The sequence below is a fragment of the Alligator mississippiensis genome, chromosome 10 (genome assembly GCF_030867095.1).
Source record: "Alligator mississippiensis isolate rAllMis1 chromosome 10, rAllMis1, whole genome shotgun sequence".
Lineage (NCBI taxonomy): Eukaryota > Metazoa > Chordata > Crocodylia > Alligatoridae > Alligator > Alligator mississippiensis.
Genome location: NC_081833.1, coordinates 73,247,396 through 73,272,402, shown reverse-complemented (window position 1 = coordinate 73,272,402; position 25,007 = coordinate 73,247,396). Strand labels below are relative to the sequence as shown.

The following is a 25,007-nucleotide window of genomic DNA, read 5'->3' as shown; positions in this document are numbered from 1 at the left end:
TTGAAAGTGGACAAAATGATTTATTTCCACACTAAATAAAAAGACAAAAAGGGGAACATTTGCTTCAGTGCAACTACACTAACAAAATCTAGCAGACAGCAAGTTGTATACTAATGCATGAATAGATACACATACAAGCTACTAAGAGCCTAGAAACAATGTGTGTCAAGACATGTCTTTGCCATGCCTACATCCTGGACATGTCTACATGTCGCTGTATGGCGCTGTGCTTTAATACTTCCATTTGCAACGTATGGGCGGTTACTGCACCATGCATGCAGCACACGGTTCGATTTTGCTGCTATGTTGCCGCTATACTGGGAGAGTGCGCCGCTACGGCGACACAGGTGATGATCACGTGTAGACCTGCATGATGACTACGTTGCTCTAGTGTGCCATAGGGAGATATAACATGCTGCTATGTCATTGTAGGGTGACATGTAGATGTGCCCCTTGTGTTGCAAAAATTCCCTCTGGTGCCTGCTGGAGGCAAGTGAGAACAAGAAGGATATCAGTGGGTACCTGTGACCCAGGATCTTCTCTACCATCAGCTTGCTGAGAGGAAAGATAGGTGGGGAAAAAAGCTGAGTCTGCCTTGCAGACATGTAATGGTTAGGGGTGTGAAGAGGTGGATGCTTGACCAACACAGCAAGGCAGGTAAAGCCTAGTATATGTGCATTTACATCTGTGCTTTTATCAGTGTAGCCTGTTTCACTTATGGGATATTTTACTATTTAGTTCTGGCGTTAGACATGCATTAAGTTAGAAGCACTCGGCAGGTATATTATGCCATGATTCCTATACTGGTTAAATGCTCCTTGTGTCAGTTCACTCCACCATCACCATTAAACTTATAGAAGTCCAGAAGAGACATTTATAACATTTTACCAATTACTTAGGTGTGTACTTCCTCACACATGGAATGGGCTAAGTTGCCACCATCCTACTCCTATATTATTTATGGCGTTGCCTTCTGCATCAGTGTATATTTATTGCTTTATTTATATAATTTCTACGCTGCTCTTCCCAACAAAGGCAGTAAAGAGTCTGGGTTTGTCTGCCTGGCACCCAAAAGTCTAGTTGCCCGGCCTGGTCAGGGCCCCTTTGGACAAGGATCTCCCCAGGCCCACACTAGATATGCATCTCTGAGGAGCATATCTTGAAGGGTCTTGCAATCCCTACCAGGGGTCAAGGAGGGGTATTGCAATCCCTACCAGTAGTTCAAGTCTAACATGGGCTACAGTGGAAACAGCAGCATCACACTGGTGAATAAACTTGGAGTCCCATTCCCTTCAATTGTCTGGAGTGCATAAAGATGCGGAGGGTTGATATAGGTCAGCTCGTCTTTTGCATTGATAATAGCGTCAAGCTCAAAGTCGGGCATTTTGCTCAATCTGTACATATGTGTGTATCACAGTTTCATAGATTTCAAAGATATTAGGGCTGGAAGGGACCTCGTTGCCAGCTTTTTCTGCATTGTAGAAGATCCTTAGAGAAGGTCTATAAACAGAGGACACCATGCGTGAAATCCCTTTGGAGCAAGAAAAGATGGCGGTGATAGCCCAGCAGGTCGTTGGCCAAAAATCTGTAAAGAAGAGAGGAAATTGTTTTAGTGGTAGGATTACAAATAATAAAGCGTTAACATCTCCTTCCTTCTTGTGCACAGTAGAACTGAAACTGAGCTCCGCAGAGGATGATCCTTAATTCTTCACATTCAGTCAGTGGGAACAAGTACAGATGTTTTCACCAACCTGTGACATGAAATCATTTGCCGGTTTTATGGAAACAATTTGTTTTATACTTTTTAATATGATGCATCCATGAAATGATTAACTAAATCAAGGAAACCTTCTGTAAGCATATTACCTCATGCGATAATCAAGTAGCTAGCAAATACCATAGCTGTGTAAGGTAATTAAATAAGCATGGTTCCATGAAACTAATATTAGTTCAATGAACATTGCTTGATCTTGTAAGGCATGAAATTGGCCTCCATCAAAATGCTCCAACTTGGCTGCAAAAACTTAGCCACTAGGGCCCAGGGCTTTTAAGGTATTTATGCTCGGCAAGGTGGAAGACCCGGTTCATCAAGGTAATTGGGCAACTCACACCAGGTCCAAATATATATAGATATAAAATTTGGGCTGGCCATGAATCTCCCCCTCCAGCTCGAGGCCGGATCATGCCTGTCCAAACCGAACCGTCCAGGTGTTTGTCTAACTCGCTCTTCAGCACTTCTAATGATAGAAATGCCACAGCGAATCTGTTTTAGTTACCACCCGCATCATAAGCAAGTTCTTTCTGGCACCCAACCTAAGTTTCCTTTCTTGCACTTTGAGACCATTACTTCTTGTCTGTGCCCTCTGGACAGCAGAGAATAGCCTATCACCACCTCTTTTTGATTTTTTCTTCCTCATTTTTTTTAAATCTTAAAATCATACAAGCTTTAGCAACCGTTTTGAAGGGAAAGAATCCACACCTTTGTTTATAGTGACCCTTTATTTTCAAATATTGGTATTAAAATAAGTGATCTACAGTGATAGAAGTTGCATGGTGCTGGAAAAGCATGGGAAGAAGGCATACCAATCTCTGCTCCGTGCACCCACAAAAGTCTAAATGACGGATCAATAAGAAGTGAACTTATCAGCTGTGTTAGTACTGGAAGCCTGGCCCAGAGGCTGGTCTGAAACTTGCCTGACAGCCTTCAGAGAATATATTTCTCCTGTATTTATGGCTACTGAGTCTGAGCACCTCAGGATCCTTCACCTTCTTGTCACTATGACAGCCCTGGGAGGCTCTCTTACTTCTGCTTTCCATTTGGAAAGGTTAAAGGACCTGACCAAGGTCACTCAAGAAGTGTTTTGGAGAGCAAAGGATTGAGGGTAGTGTTCTTAAGACTTAGGATGGTCTCTTAGCCCCTGAACCATCCTTTGTGTTCCTTTATGTACGAATCAGCACCCATTAGCCTTTTCCCACTTATTTCCCTTGCCCTTCTCTTTCACTCTTGCTTGTGAATAAACTAATAACCCCCTTCTCTTAGGGGGAAAAAAAAAGAGAGCTGGTCAGAAAGTTTCAGTAAAAAACTTGGTAGAAAATTCTTGATTCAATAAAAGTGATTCCAAGAAGTGTCTGCCTTCCTTAAAAAAACCCCAAAAAATAAGAAAAAAAGAAAGAAAAGAAAGGTCCAGTTTGTTTATTGAGAAAATGAAAATGCAAAGGGTGCTGTTTTCACTGAAATGAAAGTTCAGTATTTTGCAAGGAAAATGTGGATGATTTTTTACAACTTTTTAATTGCGATTTTGCTCCAAGAAAACATGTTTCAAGTGTTTCCAACCTGCCATAGTGCAGATCCACGCGGCGCACGGTCTGTCCGTGAAGCTCGTGTACCCAGGCATTTTGACCAATGGCTTCCCACATGGATAATTTTGGGGGAGGGAGAAGCATGTTCCTTGGCCTTTCCATGCAAGTGAAGGCAAAAATTCAAAGACACTTTCAGAGCAACTTCAGCTGAAATCATTCTTGACCTCATCCCAAGACGCACATTTTCCAGGAGGACAAAAACGGTTTGTGCGTGGATAAGGACTGCACCTTGGCTGTTCATCCCATCAAGGATCGTTTCCTGGCAGAATTTGTGACAAATGACATGAAGAAATACTCCTTCATCCCCTATGGGGAGTGAGCAGCATCCAGGTTTATATCTGTGCTCATTTCAGACTCCATTTTCAATCCCTTCCCTTCTGATAAAGATACTCCCCCTTTCCCCTACTGAGAGACGTCAGTGCTTCTAGTACATAGAGCTCCTCTGGCAATTGTAAGGTCCAGATTTGCAACCCAAAAATCTCCCAACAGTACAGCTGCAGCTGCCTCCTGGAGAGGTCTCCTTTCCATTTTACCCCCTTTCTCTCCTGCCCTTATGGAAGTCTCTCTGCACGGCCCAGTGCTAGGTCGTGGGGTGAGGGATCATGCGTGAGAGATGGGGTGATACTCACATCATCCCTGCACAGAATCCCAGGGTAAAAAATACAGGCCCAGAACATGGGGAACAGAGGGAAGAATCTGGGTCTGAAATACTATGTGTTCTAGGGAAAATTAGCCATGAAAATCCCGGGAAATAAAAATTGCTCAAACCTACCACCCTGCTCCAAACCACAGGCATCCCCACACACTCTGAGTCCAACTCTGGGGAATTCACCCTGGCCTTGGGTATATCTACAGTGCCGCTGTGATGAGCAAGGGGTGCTGATAACCATGCCCCCGCCATGCTGCACCCCAGCAACGTAACTGCTGTGGAGCAGTGCTGTGTGAGCCCAGAACAGTTATTGGGGTGTGCTCAGGGCTTTCCCAAAGCAAGTGTATTGCCTCATTTTCAGATTTGGACTACGCAGAATGGGAGCTAGGGGACCCTTTAGATCATTTTGGGGCAATCCCACTGACCTTGTGTTACTCTGATTGGCTTCAACAGGATGATTAAGGTGTGTAAGATCAGGAGAGTTGAATAAGGTGTTGGTTAAAGTATGAAAGATCAGGAGAGTTGGCTTCAATAGATTGATTAAGGTGTGTAAGATCAGGAGAGTTGGCTTCAGTTGGATGATTAAGGTGTGTAAGATCAGGAGAATTGGGTAAGATGTTGGGTAAAGTGTGTAAGATCAGGAGAGTTGGCTTCAACAGGATGATTAAGGTGTGTAAGATCAGGAGAGCTGAATAAGGTGTTGGTTAAAGTGTGTAAGATCAGGAGAGTTGGCTTCAATGGGACGATTCAGGTGTGTCAGATCAGGAGAGTTGGCTTCAATAGGACGATTAAGGTGTGTAAGATCAGGAGAGTTGGGTAAGATGTTGGGTAAAGTGTGTAAGATCAGGAGAGTTGGGTAAGATGTTGGGTAAAGTGTGTAAGATCAGGAGAGTTGGCTTCAATAGGACGATTCAGGTGTGTCAGATCAGGAGAGTTGGGTAAGATGTTGGGTAAAGTGTGTCAGATCAGGAGAGTTGGCTTCAATAGGACGATTAAGGTGTGTAAGATCAGGAGAGTTGGGTAAGATGTTGGGTAAAGTGTGTAAGATCAGGAGAGTTGGCTTCAATAGCATGATTAAGGTGTGTAAGATCAGGAGAGAATCAATAAAGTGTTGCACACCCAGCTCCTAAGTCTGAGGTGTCTTAGGAGGAGGCAGCCAGGCTCCTGATACAGGGTGTGAGGTGAATTAGGCCCCTCAGGATAGGCCAAACCAACTAGGATGGAGATCAGGGAGCCAAAAGGAGTCAGCTTGCCCAAAGCACAGCTGCTTAGAGTGCAAGGCAATGATGAAGGCACCCAGGAGGCCTAAGACCTGCTCCACCCAGGGCTGCAGGTCAACACCTCCATCCACATATGATCTACAGCCATGAACCTGCTCCTTGCTTCCAGGAATAAAGCAGGGCTTGCTTTTCCCTTTGAAAATGCCAGAGTGGGGAGAGCAGGTGGAGGCAGGGATGGTGTTGGTCTTCCCCCCAGGGTCCATTTCTTCAGTGGGTAGAGCACTCACTTAAGGGGCTGGAGTTCAGGTCCCTCATTTGCTTGAGAGGATTGCAGTCTACATTTCTTGCCTACTCCGTTTAGGCCTCTCTAGGGCAGCAGCTGAGCAGGGGGTCAGTCTTTGCCTTGACATCCCACTTGAGATGTCTGCGGTTATGTCTACCTGGCACACTTAACATGCCTGACAGCAGCTCCCGCAGGCATACTGTGATGCTCCAGCCTGGCTGCCCTCCTAAACCCCAGTTGGCTAATTAGCATGGGGTGGGGTACATTGCCCCGTCACTCAGCAGTGCTAATTAGCCGGCGTGAAGCGCTTCAGGACGGTGGCTGTACTGGTTCCAGTTTCAGAAGCAGCCTGTCCAGAGCAGTGTGAGAGGCACAGGGTAGGTTTACTGTATAGACATGGCCTAAGTCCTTGTGTTTTTTGGAACTGTTCCTGTCCTCCACAGCACTTCAAACTTTGTAATCCATTAACATACTTGGCTCTCAACAGGGCTTTTGTTCCCAGCGCAGAGAGCTGGCGGTGTGGAAAGATTACATAGCTGGGGGCCTATATTATCCCTCCCTGGGGAACTGGGCCAGGCAATTAGGTGAGAGAATGATGTGTATCTGCCTACCACCCTCACCTCCCCACTTCCTCTGCAGCTTTCCTTGTCCCTGGTGCTCTCGCCACATGGTGCCCACAGAGCCTTCCACGGGGTCTGGGGAATAGGGAAAACAATGCCACAGTGTTATCTGATCCCACCCCCTCCTCCCATGCACCGAGGGCTGGGAGCTCGGAGCATGGAGGCTCTCCCAGCCCCACACCACATCCCCTCTGGGTGCCAATCGCTGGAATACAATACCAAGCCCAGGGTTGAGAAATGCTTGTGCTTCTCCATCTATAGCACGGTCGGCCTGCGGAAAGCTTTGGGGTATGCGCAACGCAACCACATCTTGTTATAGCGAAGGCCGAGGAGAATGTCATACGTGTTTATACAAACGCGGTCCCTCTTGCAATGCAGGCCGAGCCGCAGCGAACTCTACCTCTGTGACAAGTCAGCTTGCACCTGCCCTCGCTGAAATCCCGCACGCTTCCTTTGACGTCAGTGATTCATTCGTGCAAACAGGTTGGATCGTTAGGAGGTGCCATCACCATCACCGCTCAGCATCTTGGAGTCCAGCAGATGCTGGCTGGAGCCTGTGAGAATAAGAATATTGCTTACTGATTAGGAGTTGCCAGGACAGACAAAGCCAAGTGAGCCTGAAGGATTATAAAGGTGTGGGCCGTGCTCCATATTTAAAGTTCCCTTGAGGATTGGCGCTGAAGCTGAGTTAGTTCCTGCATGAAGCACAAGTGCATTGAAGAGAAAATCTTTGCCCTCTTTCTGCCGAGAGTCTGTACGATGCCCCATTCTTAAGAGGAGTACCTGTTTTTCATAAATAAAAATCATCATTTGGACAGTGGCCTTTACAGTTCAGCTATCTTCCCTTCAGTGCAATGAGGACCAAAAAAAGAAAAGCCTTACACTGACCTTAGAAAAGTTATTGAAATAAACCAGATAATAAATAGAAAACATACAGTTTATCCAAGAGTGAGCAATCATGCACTCTCCCCAGACAAAACAATAGAGCCATTGTATTCGCCCATCTGAGCAGTCAGCAAATGCTGGTAGTACAGGGCTGTAATGAATTAAAGGCTTTTCTACAGCAGATACAGATTGCTGCGTGTTACTAAGAAAAGAACAGCATTTTCAGGGCTCCAGTTGATAAAGATGTAAGTGTTTCAAAGGCAAAATAAAAACCTGGGATGAGGAGTTACCAGCTCAGAGTGACTCCAATTTTATGCTGGTTTTTCCCATTTGGCAGGCTAGATGCAGGACTCTGCATACCTTTGTCTGAAACGGAGGGGGCTGGCAGACACTGGATGTGATGGACCGCTGGTTCGATCTGCGTCCACAATGCTTGTGTTATGGTGATGGCAGTAATAACAGTGTGGATAGATTTGGAATAGGTTTCTAGCTAAACAGTTGCTCTGGAGGTAAAAAAACCTAACAACCTTCTCCTAAGTCAGGGAACTTACTTTCTACTTTCATCTCTGCCGCTGCCCAAAGGCAGTTATTCTTCATTATTCTGGCTTGACTTAATGCTGACCATGCTTCTTCAGGGCAAGGACTGTATCTTGTTGCCTTCATAGTCCTGAGCATCACCTGTGAGATCAATGATAGCATAGACATATTAGTATCATATCTCTCTAAAGCAAAGCAGATGTCATTCTAATACATCCCTTAAAAAGGTAAAGCTCTATAGGGTAACATTTAAAACATTTCTGCGGTGATATGTGTACATTACACTATAAAGCTTGCACAATGAGTGGCTAGGCCCAAAGCTAATTTTTTGGCTAGAATTATAACAAACCACATTCATTTAAGGGGGTTTAAAATACACAGGTCATGGTTTTAATTAGAAGCAGGGGCCGTGAGTTATTGACATTGACATTGGGTCTTGTCCAACAGCCCTGGGAGTCTAGAGGAGTTTTTGCCATTGACTCCGATGGGAACAAGATCCTGGCCATGTTCACCAGCAGTTGGACAGGGTTCCCAGAACCGGGGAACCACCGCCCTCTCGTCTCCCCGTCGCGCAACACGCACATACCATGTGTCATGCTGAAACTGGAGGCACCTGCTAGAGAAGCAGCGTGGGGGCAGAGATGACACGTCAGTTATAAATCCTTTAAGATATCAACAGGCTTTTGTAAACATTTGGACAATCCTTCCTACCTCTCCTTCGTCCAAATATTTGCATCATGAGGGGCTGCTAGTCATTTCCTGACATGCTACATAGCGTGTCCTCAGTTTGTAGGTCGAGTGTAGCATACAAGGATTAATGGCATCATTTTAATGGACTAGTGGCTTGACAAAAACAGGTCTGTCCGCTGAGCAGAAATTCAAGTTAAGATGGATAGAAAGGACTTGCAATGGTAAAGGGCCCTTTTTTTTAGGACTGTTAAGATCTGATCCAAAGACTTATAAATGAATGATGCAGACCCCTCTGATAAGTTAATGGACACATTCCCACGGGACTTAATGAACCTGTAGAGAGATGCAACACTCACAGGTGACTTTTCCAGTGCTCAGTGTTGGAAAAAAAACTCCCCAGTCAATCTGGGCTTTTAAATACCAGCAGCTGTCTTGGAGACTGAAGCCAGCTTTGTCAAATTAATCCTCACAAACTCTAGCATTTTCCAGATAAGTTGCAACAGGCGGGTGCTGCGATGCAAAGTGTTTAAAAAGTACGTGTGAACCGTTTAATGTAGCAAAGTTGCCAAGCTGAAATAAAACTTGTTTTTTTTTCCTGTCCTTGTAGGAAGGAGAAAGCAATCTGGATTCAGTTTTAGTAGTTAATAAGGCTGCCTCTATGTAAAAACCTGTATTTAAGACTACTGTGCTAAATAACAGTGCTAGAAAGATTGTGCCCTGCAACGCAATAATTTTAATCTTCCACTCAATACAACCGGTACTTTATGGCTAAATATACACTATAATAAGCCGGTGGATTTTCTGATAACGTAGTGAAGAAAATATTTGACCCTGAGTTTAATTGTAGGATAAAATTGCACAGGGGATCACATGGCTTCCCCAGCTAAAACTTTAGTTAAGATCTTTTTATTGTAATCCCTTTGACAAAACCAAAGGGCTTGAAGATGGAGGGTCTTCGGGGCAGATTGATTTAGGAGAGTATTTCCAGCTGCTTCTGGGAAGCAGGCAGCTATGTGTGGATTTTGCCCAGCACGGATATGGAGAGCAGGGGACTGGGATCCAGACAAAGCACTGGAAATGGAAGTCTCTGGGACCAAGCTTCAGCTTCTTTGGTTAAAGTGTTATTGGTTCTCTCTCCAGGAGGCAACAGATGGCAGTGACTGCTCATCCAAAGAAACATCCTTGCAAAAAAAATAAGAATAAAAGGGTGGGGTGGGATGGGTGGGAATCTGTGCGTGAAAAACCAGAGTGCGAGCTGCACCCAGGTGACCCCTTCTTTGTCCCTCAATGGTTTCTTCTCCCAGGCATGACTATGCATCAGGGGAGCCACAGCATCCCCTGCCCAGGCTAAATAATATCTTCAAAGACTTATTTAAACACATGTGTACATTGGGGCTCAACAGGAGAAAGTCACTGTCACCATCTAAGTGAGTTTAGGGGAGGCTGGGGGTGGGCAGGGGACAAGGAGGAGGTGGAAGCATGAAGCACCTGTTGGAGGCTATTTAGGGATTAGCCACGTGCTGACAGATGAATTGGCAAGATTAATATGAGCCATCAAGGCTGTGTGGGCTGGAGTTGTCAGTTGACATTAATGTGACACCACTTTCATCTACTCTTGCCTCTCCTTGCCTGGCTGGTGCACAGCCCCTTGGATGCTGCAGCTAGGACTGGGTGGGATGGGATAGAAAGGGTGGAAGTGTGTGTGTGTGTGGGGGGGGGTGTCTTGGGGATCCCTTATTAGATCCCAAGCAGTGAGTTTAAAGATTTTGCAATTCAGGGGGAATTTCCCCGCCTAATTATACTGTCCACAAGCTTTAAAACTCTGAAAGAAATGCAGGCACAAACAGCAGGCATGGACTGGAGCATGTGAAGGCAGGGAGCATTCATTGCAGAGAAATCCTGCTTGGATCTGAGCTTTTTCTAGAGGCTTTGCCGCGGGTCCTGCTTTAACCCCATCCCTCCTTGAATTTAACTGGAGGAAGTATTGATTTAGGGGGCAAAATGACAGGTCCCCTGCAGTTGAAGTGCTTCAAAACGCAAATTAAAGTGAAGCAAGAGAGTCCACCTTCTCCAGGGAGCCTGAAATCATTAGAGGTGCTTGGCTGTCCAGAATTTAGGCCCACGGGTCTGCACTGTATTTTTGTCAAATCCTACCCATTTACAAACAACTCTGTGCCCATTGCCTCTTTTATTACAAAAAGAAAAAAGGGGGGGGGGCGCTAATATGATGCATTAGTATTATTGAAAAGTTGGAGTGCTATTTTCGAGCAGCAAACTTAGTTCCAGATACCAGAAAAGAACAAACGAACTTGTTGGCATTGTATTGCATTGCATGGTATTGTATTGTATTGTATTGTATTGCATTGCATGGTATTGTATTGTATTGCATTGCACTGCACTGCATTGTATTATGTTGCACTGTATTGCACTGAATATTATATTATATTATATTATATTATATTATATTATATTATATTATATTATATTATATTGAATTCTTAGTCCTACCTGAAGGTACTGTTTCCAAAGACTCTCACAGCCCAAAAGGACAGGGTCATTTTTGCCTGGAAGGGTTTGGGCTGTTAGCAAGTCGAACAAAGCAAAGACACTCTTGCTTTCATCCTTGCCCTCAAAAACCGTCGGTCTAGTTCCCCACGCAACTTTAATGCGGCAAAGCAATTATCTTTCCTCATGGGGAGAGTTTTGTTTAGATTTTTCTTTCTCTTTCTCTTTCCCTTTTTTCCCCCCTCTTTCTTCTGTTTGGTTTTTGTTCGGTTAAATTCTTTCCTGCTAAAGTTTCACTCTCCTGCCCCCATTTCTGCTAATATCCTCTTCAAACGGGGCTTGTTTACACTTGGGGTTTGCTTTGTAGTTTAGGCAATAGCGAAACAAAGCAGCGATACATGGGATCGATGCGAAAACTCCCGACAACTTTCACCCGCGCTGGGGACCGGCGTGGGACGGGGCTGGACCGGCTGCGAGCCTGGTGCGGGCTCTCCGGCTCATGCTGTGGCTGAGGGATGATCCCCCTCTGCCCTACAGGTTTGTCCCGGGGCAGCCGGCCGGCTTGGACCCAGCTCATTGCTAAAAGCGAGATATCTCCACCCCGTGCGGTCCAGTGCACACAGCAAAGACACCCTTCGGGCTGCCCGGTGTCCTGGTCCTGCCTGTTTGGGGAGGCTGGTTAAAGCAACAAAAATAGGCTGGAGTCAGTCTCCTGCTTCCACAGTCCAGGTTCAATCACGTCCCTGCAGGGACAGGGGGTTGGGGATGGAAATCTCAGCGCCTCACTATTGCATTTAGGACATCTCTACAAATAACAGTGAGATGAACCGGGGGAGGGGGACCCCTGGTCCACGAGGCCGCTAATATATTGTATGCCTTGGGCTTCTCACTGCTCCCGAGCTGGGGGGTGTTTCAACCGCAGGAGAGCGATCATCGCGCTTCTTTCAGAGGCGCCTCCTGCCAACGTGTGTCAACCCCGGCGCCGTGTCCCGCTTTAGGGCAGCAGGATCGGGCCCGTCCTCCTAAGTCCGAGGGGCTGCCAACCTAAGAGCATCCCTCCTGGGCACCGTTACTTACTTACTTGCTTAGGCAGCTAGTGACAGCTTTTGCAAAATGCCATTTCTTGAAAAGGCTAAGATGCCCCCGAAGCCAGTCTGCCTTAGCCTGGGGGATCCCCATGGCCAACTTCGTACCCATCTTGAATCAAAGCAAAAGGGGGGAAGCGAACACACACACACACACACCCATACATATACACACGCACACATATACACATCTAAATCTCCTGCCCCAAAGAATGCAAATGTGTTTCTGCTAAAAATACAGAAATCATATTTGCTCCCAGAACTGATTAGGTTGGAAGTATACAGTTTAGACCAAGCCGGCAGCAACATCCAGGGCATTCAGTGGTCTGTTTGTAATCTCATCCTTTTTCATTAACATAAACACTACTTCAACAAAAATATACACGGCCACCTACTAAGCCAGCGAAGTCAACGTAGAGACCAGCTCGGGGCTTTCAGCAAGCGTATTAGCTGGGCTTAGCGAGTGAATGAATATGGGGGGGGGGGGGGAGGAGTGTGTGTGTGTGTGTGCGTGTGTGTGTGTGTGTGTGTGTGTGTGTGCATTGACTGGAGAATCCTTGCTTTGATGGACATTAACCATTAGCACTCTGCTCTCCATCATGTGAAATGTATCTAAAAAGGTGCCTCTCTATATTTTATATACATATCACATGATAGAGAGCTGTGTGTACAGATATGTGTGTGTGCACGTATGTCCATATATATATATATATATAGTATGAATATATTTATAGTTTTGTATGTTTATATTTTATATATTAATACATATATGTAAATACATTATATACTTTATATATTGATATATTAATACATATATGTGAATACTTATATATATATATATATATATATATATATATATATGAGAGAGGGGCATATTTTTAGATGCATATCACATGATGTAGAGCTGAGTATATGTGTGCGCGCATAATTCTAGTGCATAACGTTTGATATATTATATTATATAATGTGCATTTTCATGCTGTTACCCGAGATTTAAATAGGTATTGCTCGCTGGGGAGCTGGATCTAGATATGCATCTAACATCAAATCCGGGATTCTCCGGTCAAGGTGCAGAATATTTTGTGGGACGTGAACTGTCCTTCTCATTGCCATCGTTTGGTTCTTTCTTTCTTTTTTTCAAGAAGAACTCGGGTTAAAAGCTAATTTTCACTCCTGGTTTGGATCTAACATAACAAAGGCTTGAGAAACTCCCTGCCCTCCTGCTGCAGAGTTCTCCAAGACAACCCGGGGGTGATGCATCCAGGTGTGTCTCCTCCGGGCAGTATAATCGCCCGCCTCATCTGGTTTTTACAGCGTTACTTTTCTGGCTGGGAGGTGCACACGCACGGCTGTTAGCTCGGGTTAGCTGGAGGGCGAGCGGGTTAAAGCTCCCCCGCTTGCGGACCTGCCCGCCCTGGGCTCCTGACAGCCTTCCGCACCCCTAGCTTGACTCCTGCTCCTATTAGGATCCCTCTGCTTGTTATCAGGAGCGGTGTCTAGAGAATCAGAGAAGTGGCTAGTTGCCCTAGAGAAACACAGAAGTGGCTCCTTGCCACTTCTAATAAGAGAATCACTATTGATGGAGTAGCCTTTTCACTTGAGAGCTTCCCCACACCCCTCTACTCTTTCCCCACCTCCATCCTTCGTCCCCTGCAAGGGCATTTATCTGAGCAAGGATGTGTATTTCCCCATATGCCCCCCTCAACCTACCTATCTGTTTACCTCCCTCCCTATCTAGGCATCCACCATGTACCACCGCTTGTCTATCTGCCATCCTACCTACCTATGCAGGTAGCTATCAAAATAGGGAAGCTCTCTTGTTTTCTTCCAATAGCTGAATCAAAAGCTTGTCGCTATGGAAGGGGAAATCTCTATCCCTAACCTGGAGCTGGGGGGATCTTTCAGAGAACCCGTTTCTTCAGATAACTTCTGTCTGCGACTCTGGAGCCGTTTTTTCCCAGTGTGAAGCTAATGCCCCTTTCCGACCCGCCGGCGCTAATTTCATAGCACGTGTGTATTGGGTCTAATCGGAGCACTTGATACCACTTGACAGTCCATCAGGAGCGTTTAGTGCCCCCAGATGCTGGAGTGGGGGGGGTTAGCTAGATCTGATTTTAAGTGCTCAGCATCTGACATTGCTGCCGGGTGTGCAATAAATCGGTGCAATTTGTCTGCCTGTAATTTCTAGTCTCCCTCTGAGAGACTGCAAACAACGGTTTCCCCAGCCGGGAAGGTTCAGGGTAATTTCTAGTCATACCACAGGACTTTTCTCAGCTTCATCTCTCCTCATCAGTGCAATGAGGTGCGGTGGTTCTCAGATGGGGGTGCAACCTAAATCAAGGACCAGCGAGCAAAGCTCCTCGTGTCCTTTCAGGGTCGAGGAGGGGTCTGAGCGGTGGAAACCACGGGACCTGACACGTGCCTGTGCCTTGAGTCCCAAGAGCTCAGCTTGGCACTGCTGGTGCCCGAATGAGTGCAGCTGGAGGGGCGGGAGCAGGGAGACACACCTGGAAATGCGGCACGGGGGAGAGGGCAGAGAAAAGGCAAGCGCTCCGGGATTTGGTGCGGGGTGGGAATCTGCCTATTAATGCAATTAATGATATAGCGTTTAACTAATTCCTACATATCCAGGCACGATATCATTATCGCTTATAATTGCGTATATCATGTGTCTATCCCGCTATGAGACTCAAGGCTATCGTTTTTTGGACCCGCTATGTAGCTGGGATAAAGTCAGGCTTTTTAATGCAAGACATGCGTCCCTATATGGTTTTAGTGTATGGATATCTGCATAGAAGCGACATCAGTGGATAGATAGGCATACAATAGACCGAGGTATTAATTATCGTTGTAACGATATCAGGAGACTGCGCGCGGCTGTGTGTCTATATACCTAAAGTATACAGGCAGGAATTGCATTGGTAGGAAGATCTCACAGATTCGTACATAAATCATCTCCAAGCAGGCAGTTAATGTTAGAGTGATTCTGGCTGCACACGGACACGACAACTCGGGGTTAAATCCTGTTTGTAGAAATATTTCAGGGAGGGGGGGAAAAAGTAAAGCCTCAGCCAGGCAGTCCTCTTTCAATTGATGCATTTCCTGATGGTCTCAGATGCTGGAAATTAATGCCTTTAAAACATGGAGCTTTATATCTATTCCAAGGGGGGAAATATGTTCGGGGAATAGATCTATATCTATATCTATATCTATATCTTTCCCGAACATATTTCCCCCCCTTGGAATAGATATAGATATAAATTGATATCTATCTATCTATCTATCTATCTATCTATCTATACAAGAACTCGGAGTGAATAATCCCTTTAACTATTTTTTCTTTGCACCACGTTTATTTTTTCTTACATTCTGGATACGCTTAGATTAAATTATATATATATATATGTGTGTGTGTGTGTGTGAGTGTGTGTATGCGAATGTGTGTGTTTATATATATGTGTATCTGTGTATGTGTGTGTGTGTATATACATACACACAGAGAACTATGTATATGTATAGGTAGATCTCTCTCTCTCTCTCACTACACACACACACATTTTTAATCTAAACGCATCCAAAATGTAAAAAAAAATATAAAATAAAATAAACGTGGTGCAAAGAAAAAAAATAGTTAAAGGGATCATTCACTCCGAGCCCTTGTGCCCTACAGGTATAATATAAACTGACATTTCATTATTCAAGGCGGTTTGTTTCCAGTGCTTTCTGATGAGACAAGCCACGCTAGAATTAAACTTCGCATTTCTCTTTGATTTGCCAATTTTAATCTGATTAAGCTTCAAAAAAGTATATATGCAACTGGAAATGCGTTTGCAGAGGAGGCAGGAACTGGGGGTGTTTTGCTGGCCACTCTTAGACATTTCAGAGCGTAATGGGACTGAGAAAATAAATGTATCGTTCTGGACTCGGCGTTTGCAATGAGTTTTTGCAAAGTTTTCCTCCCCCTGCTCCATGCAAGCACACACACACTTCCCAAGGAACAGATGCACCCACTGGGAGAGCTTAATTCATCCGACCCCATCGCTAGACAGCCTCGCGGAGAAATTGCCTTGCTACAGCACAGCTTGTGACTCCGGAAAGAAACACCGGCGTTTGCCTACCCTGGGATCTGCCCTTTGTGTTTCCATTTTATTCAAACGCAGTGCAGTCCTCCCAGGATCTCTCCCCGAGTGCAATTGCAGGCAGTATCGGGGAGTTAGGATAATGGCAAATACCGAAGCTAATAATAACCGATTCTTAACGAGGGATCACTTTACGAGGCTCCTATTCTGGTTTCTAAACAGGAAATGAAAAATGAGATTTTCCGACTCTTCGTGTATCCGAAACCCCCGACTCCAGTCCAGCCCAGGCCGGGGTCACCCATGCACAACGTGCTGGGATTATGAACCCAGTGCGGCGCCCAGGGCAGCATGTTTCGATTCGGATTCAACATCATTTCAGCATTTTAGAGCTCTTGAACCAGCCTCCAAAGGCGTTTTTTTTTATTTTAGTCTCTCCACGTGAACCACTCCTTGGGCTACCAATTCTTGGCAATAAAAATAAAGACACCCCCTACCTCCCCACAAAGCCACTTTACAATTAATTTTGGAGGTGCTGGTGCTGGGACAGTTTCCAATCAAAACAGGGTTGTTCCCCCCCCCCCCCTTAAAGAAAGAAGAGTGGGATGAGAAAATTGCATTTTCCTATGGGGCTGGGGGGGCCAGATCAAAAGTGATTTCTAATGTTTATACAGTAGATACAAACTCGGAGACACCCACTTACTGTTTTGTATGTAGCTTAAATTTGAGCTGCGCTATGGAAACAGGGTAAAAAGCACGGCTTTGCCTCCAGTATTAATTGGCTGAGTAAACTACAATCAATGAACCTAAATATATTTGGGCACCGCTATACTTCCTCCCTCTCTCTCTGTATGTGCGTGTGTGTGTGTGTGTGTATGTGTACATAATCTCAAACACAATTTTGGCCCCATTGAATTCAACAAAAGTCTTGCCATTGATTTCAATGGGCGTTTGCTTTGACCAGAGGCCCCGATCCTCTCTGCCCCAAGGAAGCAGACCCCTCACTGAAGCTAAGTCTACTTCTGTTTGGCTTCAGACCCAGGGATCTGGCCCCAAATCCCCCCTCCTCACACCCCGCCCCCCCCCCCCCCCGGAGATGCTCATCTCTAATACTGAATTCTTTAGTCCTACATTTCTTATGAAATTGGCTTGAAAAAAGAGGGGGCGGTGATTTTTAATGAAGGGGGGAAATAAATGCAAGCAGCTACGTGCGGATCCTTTCCCAAATATCCACTTTGCTGTAGTCCACGGATAAGGGAACATGCCCAGAGGACCCCAGGGCTGTTCCCGGGAGAAACTGCTGGTGGGAGGGAGGGGGGGATCGGGCCCGGGGGCTCCTTTGTTGAAAGGGGGGTTTATTTCGGTGCAATTTAGCGGACACACGACGCGCAGGAAACTGGGAAGGTTACTCAGGGGAGGAAACTTTCCCCAAGGGTGCTCCCTTGAATACATGCGACCTGGAGGAGACAGGGGCGCTTGCAGAGCTCCGGGTGAAGCTCGAAGGAGGAGAGGCAGAGCCGGCCCGGGCTGGTGTCTCTCCCCGCTCCTGTGCCTCCGGCGCCGGGTGGCTGACTGCAGGGAGCTGCCAACCCGGTGCAAAGTAGCGATGTGCTCCGGAGAAGCCGCGGAGCGGGTGGCAAGAGCTGTCCCTTAGCAGGTGGCTGAGCCGGGCCAGCTCCCAAAAGCGGCCTCGGTGATGCTGCTGGATCAGGGCTCGGCGCACAGAGGAGGACGTTGCGGGCTGGTGAGCCCAGGCACTGCTTGGGGTGGGATGATTTTCTCCAAAACACCTCGATGCTTCAGGGGGGGACACAAGCACGGGGGCATGGATCCAGTGATTGGAGGCCGGGCACGGGCTGTGTCTGCACTTGACCGTGGCAGGATGGTCGGGGAGGGGGCTGGCCTGGCCCCGCCGCCCTCCTTTCTGGGCACCTTGCAAAGCCCGAGGGTGCAGGGGAGGCTTTGAGCCTCGCAACATTGCCTGCTTGAATGCAACCAGTGCAGAGAGTGTCCTAGGGTTGCCTGTCCCGTGCCAGCCCGCATGGCCCGCACTGCCCTTGAACCCTGGTGTCTCCTCCAAGCCCCCCGCGGGGCATCTCCGGGAGCCGCAGCCCCCTAGCCCGGGCGATGCTGGAGCCTGCCCCTCCTCTATGCTCTGCCCGGGCCTTCAGCTCACTGGTGATGAGGGAGGTGGAAATGGGCACCCCTGGTTTCCAACAGAGCAATCCGATGCCGTGCGGGCTGCCAGCCCGGCTCCGCTTTCGCCCCCTTGAGATGGGCTAGAGCTGGAGCTCCTAGAGCCCGCGGCTTTCAGCACAGCTCCGCTCTTCTGCGTCCCCTCAGTGGTTTTAAGGCTTTCCTAGAACCGGGGGAATGTATGTAACAGGGGGGAGAAAAAAGGACCTTCAGACCCTCGCTGTCTCGCCTTTTCCAAGTGGAAACCTGCAGCCCCAGCGCGGTTCCCTCTGCGGGCTGGGGCAGCCTCCCCCTCCTCCGCTTAGCCCCGGATAAATCCAATCAGGGTTTGCTTTTGGGGTCGCAAAGCGTAACTAGAAATCAGGGCTTTTTGTCAACCACAAAACGGTGTCGGCTTCTTCCAGGGGGGACGGGGGAGGGAATACTTTGCTGACCACACCGCAGCAATCAAAACTATTTCCCCTTGTGCGCAAACAGAAAACGCAGCTCCCCGAGATGCAAACCCGCCCGGCTTTGGTGCCTTGCCCTGCCTTGCTCACTAGCTGAGATCTGGGTCATCTCAAACGCCCGGGGGCGATTAAGGTTAAAAAAAAAAACGAGAGGGGAAAATAAATGCGAGCAACATTTGGAGGTGGGAAGAGGCAGGTTCTGCAACTTCGCTCCAGAAGGACCGGGTTAGTTCGTTGGACTAGAAATCATCGTCTTGCGGCGGCTCCGGGGCTGGTTTATCTTCACTCCGCCCCACCCCTTGAGTGCTTTCCTAATTATTTTCGTTGTAGGGATTTTTGTGTATCTGTAACATAAATGTCGTAGCATCGACACAGTCTTTCCAGACATGACATTGCCCCGAGCGACGCTTTTCTAGCGGGTAACACGCGCTGGGGTTAGGCACTCTGCTTGCCCTTGGACAAGACAAATCCAGAGAGAGGGCTTTGCTTCCTCGCTTGCTTTCTGTGCGTCTGTGTGTCCTTCCTTCCTTCCTTCCTTAGGGACCACGCAGATCCTTTCTCTTGCTTGCTTGCTTGCTTGCTTGCTTGCTTGCTTACTTTCTTGCTTGCTTTCTAAGGGACCACGCGGATCTCCAAATACTTATTTTTTTTCTGGACGTTTTGTTCTCAGCCTAGTTCAGCCTTCCTGTTCAACCAGGTTGCGCGGTGTGTGCGCGCACTGCGCGAGATGCTCTGAGCGCGCAGTGCTCTGGGTGTTAGAGGGACCCTGGGTGGGTTTTAGGCAGGGTTTTATGGCTCTGTTGAGCGACACCTTAACACAGGTCCAACAAAAAGACCCCCCCGGCAAGGTTCAGCTGCAGTCCTGCCCCGGGGTGCGAGCCGAGGGTGTCCCTGGATTTAGGGTCGCGCTGGGGGAAGGGAAGCTCCGAGGCAAAGCACATGGGCCAGGCCTAGCTGGCAAGAGGAGTGGGAGGAGAGACTGCCTCCACGGTCCCGACACTAGCCCTGAATGCACCAGGCATGGCATGGTGGAACAGGGGCAGCTTTCTCTTATTGCACACCCCGTCTCTCAGCTGGGGTGCCAGCAATGCTAGGACGCCTGAAAGCGTTGCCCCCGCCTCCCAAATTCAGCCCAGTTGTACGAGCCAGCCCCGTGCTCCAGCAGACAGCACCAGCTTGCAGAGCAGAAGCCCGATCCTGCTTCCCCTGAGCTCCCCGGGGCAGGCTGTGCAAAACCTGGAAAGCCAGGGGAGTTTCCCCACAGATTTCAAAGGGGGCAGAACTGCACACTGGTGTAAGGAGTTGGTTGAAGGCACCACACCTCCAGTCTAAGTCGTCTTTATTTTTTTAGCCCCGATGTAGCGAGGCAGGCTCGTAGCTAAGCAACCCAGGAACAGCCTCTGCTGCAGCCCTGGTGCCTTGCTGCAGCCCTGAGTCCCAGCCAGGCGGATGGGGCCCGAAGGAAAGTATTCGTGCTCTCCCCTCCCGTGCGCCGGGATATAAATACACGGGGATATTTTAAAGATCGCCTCTGTGGGAAGCGCTTGCGGATCGGGTGGACTCAGCCAAGGCCCTGAAAAGAGCTGGTCCCTGCTCCAGGGGCTGGAGGGGAGAGCTGCACATTCCTATGCTGTAATGGTGTCAAATATTTCATTGCAGAGCGTCATGGAAAATGTGGGTGTTTTGGGGCGAGCACACGCGAGACCGCATCCAAGCGGGATGCCCCGTCTGATTCCCCCCTCCCCCTGAGCTCAGCAGACAGGGCCAGGGCCAGGCACGGCTCCAGGGGTGCTCCTGGGTGCAGAAATGGGCCTAACTCCTTACTCCGGGGCAACCAAGGGCAAGTCTATTCCCTCCTGCTGAACCTGCTCCTCCAGGGCTTGTATCTCCCACGCGCTCGTGGACATCATGCCTGCGCCTGTGCACACACGTGTGTGCTGCGGGGCTGTGCTCTGGGCCGGAGAGCGCTTCGTGGTGCCTTTCCGAGGTAAATGGAGCCTCTGATTCTGCATCCGGAGCAGGTCGTAGCTAGTCCCTGCAGTGTGGACGCGTGCATTGCATTTCCCAGGCTCCTTGAACCCCTTGTGGCAAAGCTTGGGAAGGGGGGGGCACTTGCACCTCTCTTATTGCCTCGTGCTCAGGGGAAGCTCACCCTTGCCCCACACCTGGATCACCTCCTCCTGAAAGCGTTGCCCCCAGCTTCCCACACTGCCATCCAGCCCCGTGCTCCAACAGACAGCACCAGCTTGCTAAGCAGGGGCCCGATCCTGCCATCCCTGAGCTCCCCGGGGCAGGCTCTCACCTGGATCCGCTCCTCCCTGGCTCCCTGGTCCCACCCACAGCCCCTCCTGGGCAGGGCGATGGAGCCAGGCCATGCCCAGGCCGTGCCCGCAGCCCCTTGCAGCAGGGGCTACCTCCAGCGCCCTTGTCTCAGCCTCCTCCTCCCTTGTGTCAACTTTTAAGGATCAATTTGCAATTGGGGGGGGGGGGCAGATTTTGGGCGAGGAGGCAGGAGACTCGCCTGCAAAAGGGGGGAGGGGGGGAAAGAGAAGCCGAGGGGCTGGTCTGAAGCCCCTGGTGTTAATGAAAAGCAGGGGCAGGGGGGAGATAGCCGCACGTCGCTGCTGCCCTCTGCATGGGTGGTCTGCGCTCGGATAAACACGCCGGGCCTCTCTGCAAAGGAGCACCCCAGTGCAGAGCCTGCTTCTAACAATACTACCTATATACATTTCCAGCCTCGGATTACAGGCCGGCTTGTTGCAGGGTCTAGTTCACTTAAGCAATTAGCTAGTAAAAATACCTTCGGCCCAGGAAAAGGAAGAGAGCGCGGATTTGTCTATTTTTACACAAAACACCGCCGCTTTCCCCCTTTTTTCCCCCTTTAAATGAAGGGGAAGGGGCAGAGCTTTGGAAATAACCCATTTTCAGAGCAAAGGGGTCTTTTCAAGCAGTCGGCTCGCTTTAGACTGGGAGATCTGGCTCTGTCTAAAACCCCCAAGAGATTCCTCACCCCCCCCCCCCGCCATGATTATGATTTTTTTTAATGTAAAAGAAAAATCCTCCCAACCCCCAGCACCTATGATTTTAGGTGGGGTTGGTCCTGCTTGGAGCAGGGGGTTGGACTAGATGTGACCTCCTGAGGTCCCTTCAACCCTCATGTTCTAGGAGCCCTGAAGAGTCGCGGAGCAGCACTGAGGTGTCTTATGTCTGGAGGGCGACTGGCCCTTGCCTGCCTTGTTTTCTCCCATTTGACAGGGACAGTCAAGGCCTTGGCTCGCTGGGAGCCAGAATCCCGGTCCCAATACACTCCTGGGCCGGCCTCTGGTCCCCACCTCTTCCCTTCCCCCAGTGTACAGCTAAGTTGATGCATGAAACACCATCATTTCTCCTGCCCCCCACCCCCACAGCCAGACCTATACAATACAGCCATCTTCATTTAGTATGCCATAATGAAGATGGCACACGGATAAACTTCCCCAGACCCAATATCGATATTGTTTACCAGATAAAAGAGATGGGAAAGAAAATATTCACACTCCCAAAAGTGACTGGGCTGATTTCCTCGTTGCTGATGAGGTCTTTGCTCCCCCTCACCCAATGACTAGGAACCCAGCAGATGTACCAGCTCTTGCAATTTTGTTTCTTGAGATGAGTGTACACACACACACACACACACACACACACACACAGACACACACACACACACACACCCGTGTTCGTTTAGGCTAAAGAAAACGGTTTCATTAAAAGCTCTTCCAAAAGGGACCTGATTGCTGGAGCTAATTATTTTGCTGGTACAGTAGCTGAGTGACTTCTGCGTGCAAATTGCCTCCCAGCTTTTAGCTTCTATGCAAGCTGCAGCCACTGTTTATACTGCGGGAATTTACATCAGTGATTTGGGGCGGGGGGAGGTTCTCCCCCTGCCCCCTTTCCCCCAAGCTGTTTCTTATATTTTGGGGATTTCTTTCTAAGGACCCGGGGGGGGGGGTTACCAATCAGGTTATTTTATAAATAAATAAATAAATTATCTATAAATAGGTAGCTAGAAATAGACACACTGATATCTATATATCATCTATCTATCATATCTATATATAATCTATCCATCTACAAATAGATAGGTATGTACACACTGTATATATAGCTATAGACCTATCTAGCTATCTATACACACACACACACACACACACACACACACGAAAAGAGTAATTCCAGCCATAACATATTTGTCCATTTGGCAAAACAGAGGAACCCGGGGTAGGTAGGACTGCGGGGAAAATGCTATAAAAACCTGACCCAGGAGCTACTTTTCCCTTGCGATCAATGGTGAGAGGATCTGTTACAGCGGGATCCGATCATTGCTGAAGATAGGGGATGTGGGTTTTGGTTTGGGGTTTGTTTTTGTTTTTTAAATTCTGGACAATACACGATGCACCACTCACCTCCCCTGCTTTGCCCTTTTATTTTATTTTCCTTTTTTACTTCCCTCTGGTTTTAAACCGCTGGCTTTCAGCATGTTGATGGGACCCGCAAAGAGCACTTCGGGGTGGCGGATATTTTCTCGTCTTCCTCTAGCTAAATTGGGAGGATCCTATACAAAGAGACACCCCGCAAAGCATTGTAGGTGTGAACGATGCTGTATCCCAGGCCCTAAACCCCACTCTTTCCTAGGTGGCAAGGAGTTTGCCTTCTGTCTAGCATCTTAAGTGGGGGAGGAGGGGGCAGCTTGGCTGGGAAACAGCAGTAGCAGCCTCCCCACTGGAGCATCGGCTTCATCCACGCTTCATCTCTTCCTTTAAAGCCCGCTGTTGCAAGGCCAGGCGCCCCGCGCCCTGCCCACGCCCGCCCGTGGGGCTCGGTCCCACGTGCAGCTGTTGCCCGGGCCGGGGGGGCAGACGTGCCGCTGGCTTTGCAGCACGCTGCCAATTGCTTCCCGGGTTAGCAAAGGGAGCTGGAGGGGGGCAGACGAGGAAGGTCTGGCTGCTGAATCCCTGTTGGTGGTATCACAAACGTGTCAGGCGCCCTGACGGCTAGTAACGATTGTTTGCAAATAAGAGGGATTTTTTTTTTGTGTGTGTGTGTGTGTTGGAAACCCGATGGGTATCTATCTTTCTTGTAAAAGGTATTAAATTATCATCCGACCTTTAAAAGCAAATCTGGGGAGGAAGGGGGTGGGGTGGCAGTGATGGGAGACGAGTCTCCTAGCCCTTTTGCTGTCCCGGCGGGGCTTGCTTAAAGAGAGGCAGTTCGGCTGGGCTGATTTCACTTTGGCTGGGGGGATCTTTGCTTTTCCTCCCCCCATCGTGACAAGAGATAAAATTGCAGAAGCCGGTGCATCTGCTCGGTTCCTAGAGATGTACACTGAGAATATAATCTCCCCCCGCACGCACACACATACAGAGCACATACACCCACAGAGGACATATTCACACACATACATAGACACAGAGAGAACACACGCACACACACACAAACACAGACAGAACACATGCACGTACAGAGGGCAAACAGAGAGCACATGCACACAGAGCACACGCACATGCACATGGAGAGAGCACACACACAAACAGAACATACGTATACAGAACACATACAGAGAGCACATGCACACACAGAGCACACAGAGAGAGCACATACACACACAGAGCACATACATGCACACACCCAGAGACCACACACACACACACACCCGCCTCCAGTCCCCCCAAACCTGCCCACGCGCGCCAGGGAAGAAGGCGACAAGAGGCGAGAGGCACTTACCCCGGTGGGTGCGGGACAGCCCGGCTGATGGAGAGATGCTCCGACCTCATTTTCCCCCTTCCTGTGCTGAAGAAGCCGCAGCCCCCCCGCCCTGCCCCCCCGCCCCCCGGTGGCGGGTCGGTTCCAGCCTGCGCGCGTCTGCGCTCGTGTGTTCACTCCGAATCCGATCAATGAAAGCATCGCTACGTATTGACATAACAGCAACCACAACACCCCCCCATCTAAACAACCCCTGGGGGGGGGCGCACACACACGCACACACACAAACAGGCGGCGAGGCCCGTGCTGGGAGAGGCAGGCAGGGGCCGGCTGAGAGTTTTTTCGCCGATTTCTTTTTATTAAAGAAGCCCGGCGCCGGTGTTTACATTGGGCTGTGTAAACATCCTGCCCCTGCTCCTGGCCAGCCCCAGCAGCCTGAGCCGCGGGCTTCGCGAGGGGCTGAGGAGGGCAAAGCCCATACCCCCCCCATCTTACCCCCACCCCAGCACCAGCTCGCCCGCATCCTGCCCGCTTTGCTGCTGTGCCCAGCCCTCCCCCTCCCCCCGGACCCGCCTGGCAACTTTCGCTTTGCTGCTGCTTGCTGGAGGATCCTTCTATTTTTTCTCTGCGTTTCCTTTAAATCCCTGCACACATTCCCCCCCCCCCGCCCCCCTTAGATTTAAGTGGCATCATCAGGAGGGGGCAGGAGGGTG

The 25,007-nt window shown here is 48.8% G+C and overlaps 1 long non-coding RNA gene across 1 annotated transcript; it reads right to left on the bottom strand.

Annotated features, from left to right (window-relative positions):
• Positions 1 to 24,378, bottom strand: LOC106740242 (uncharacterized). Its single transcript, XR_002090526.2, has 4 exons — positions 24,316 to 24,378; positions 7,569 to 7,695; positions 6,533 to 6,686; positions 1 to 1,585 (listed from the first exon to the last, which is right to left on the bottom strand). It is a non-coding gene; the product is annotated as an uncharacterized LOC106740242 (long non-coding RNA).
• Positions 24,379 to 25,007: the final 629 nt, after the last annotated feature.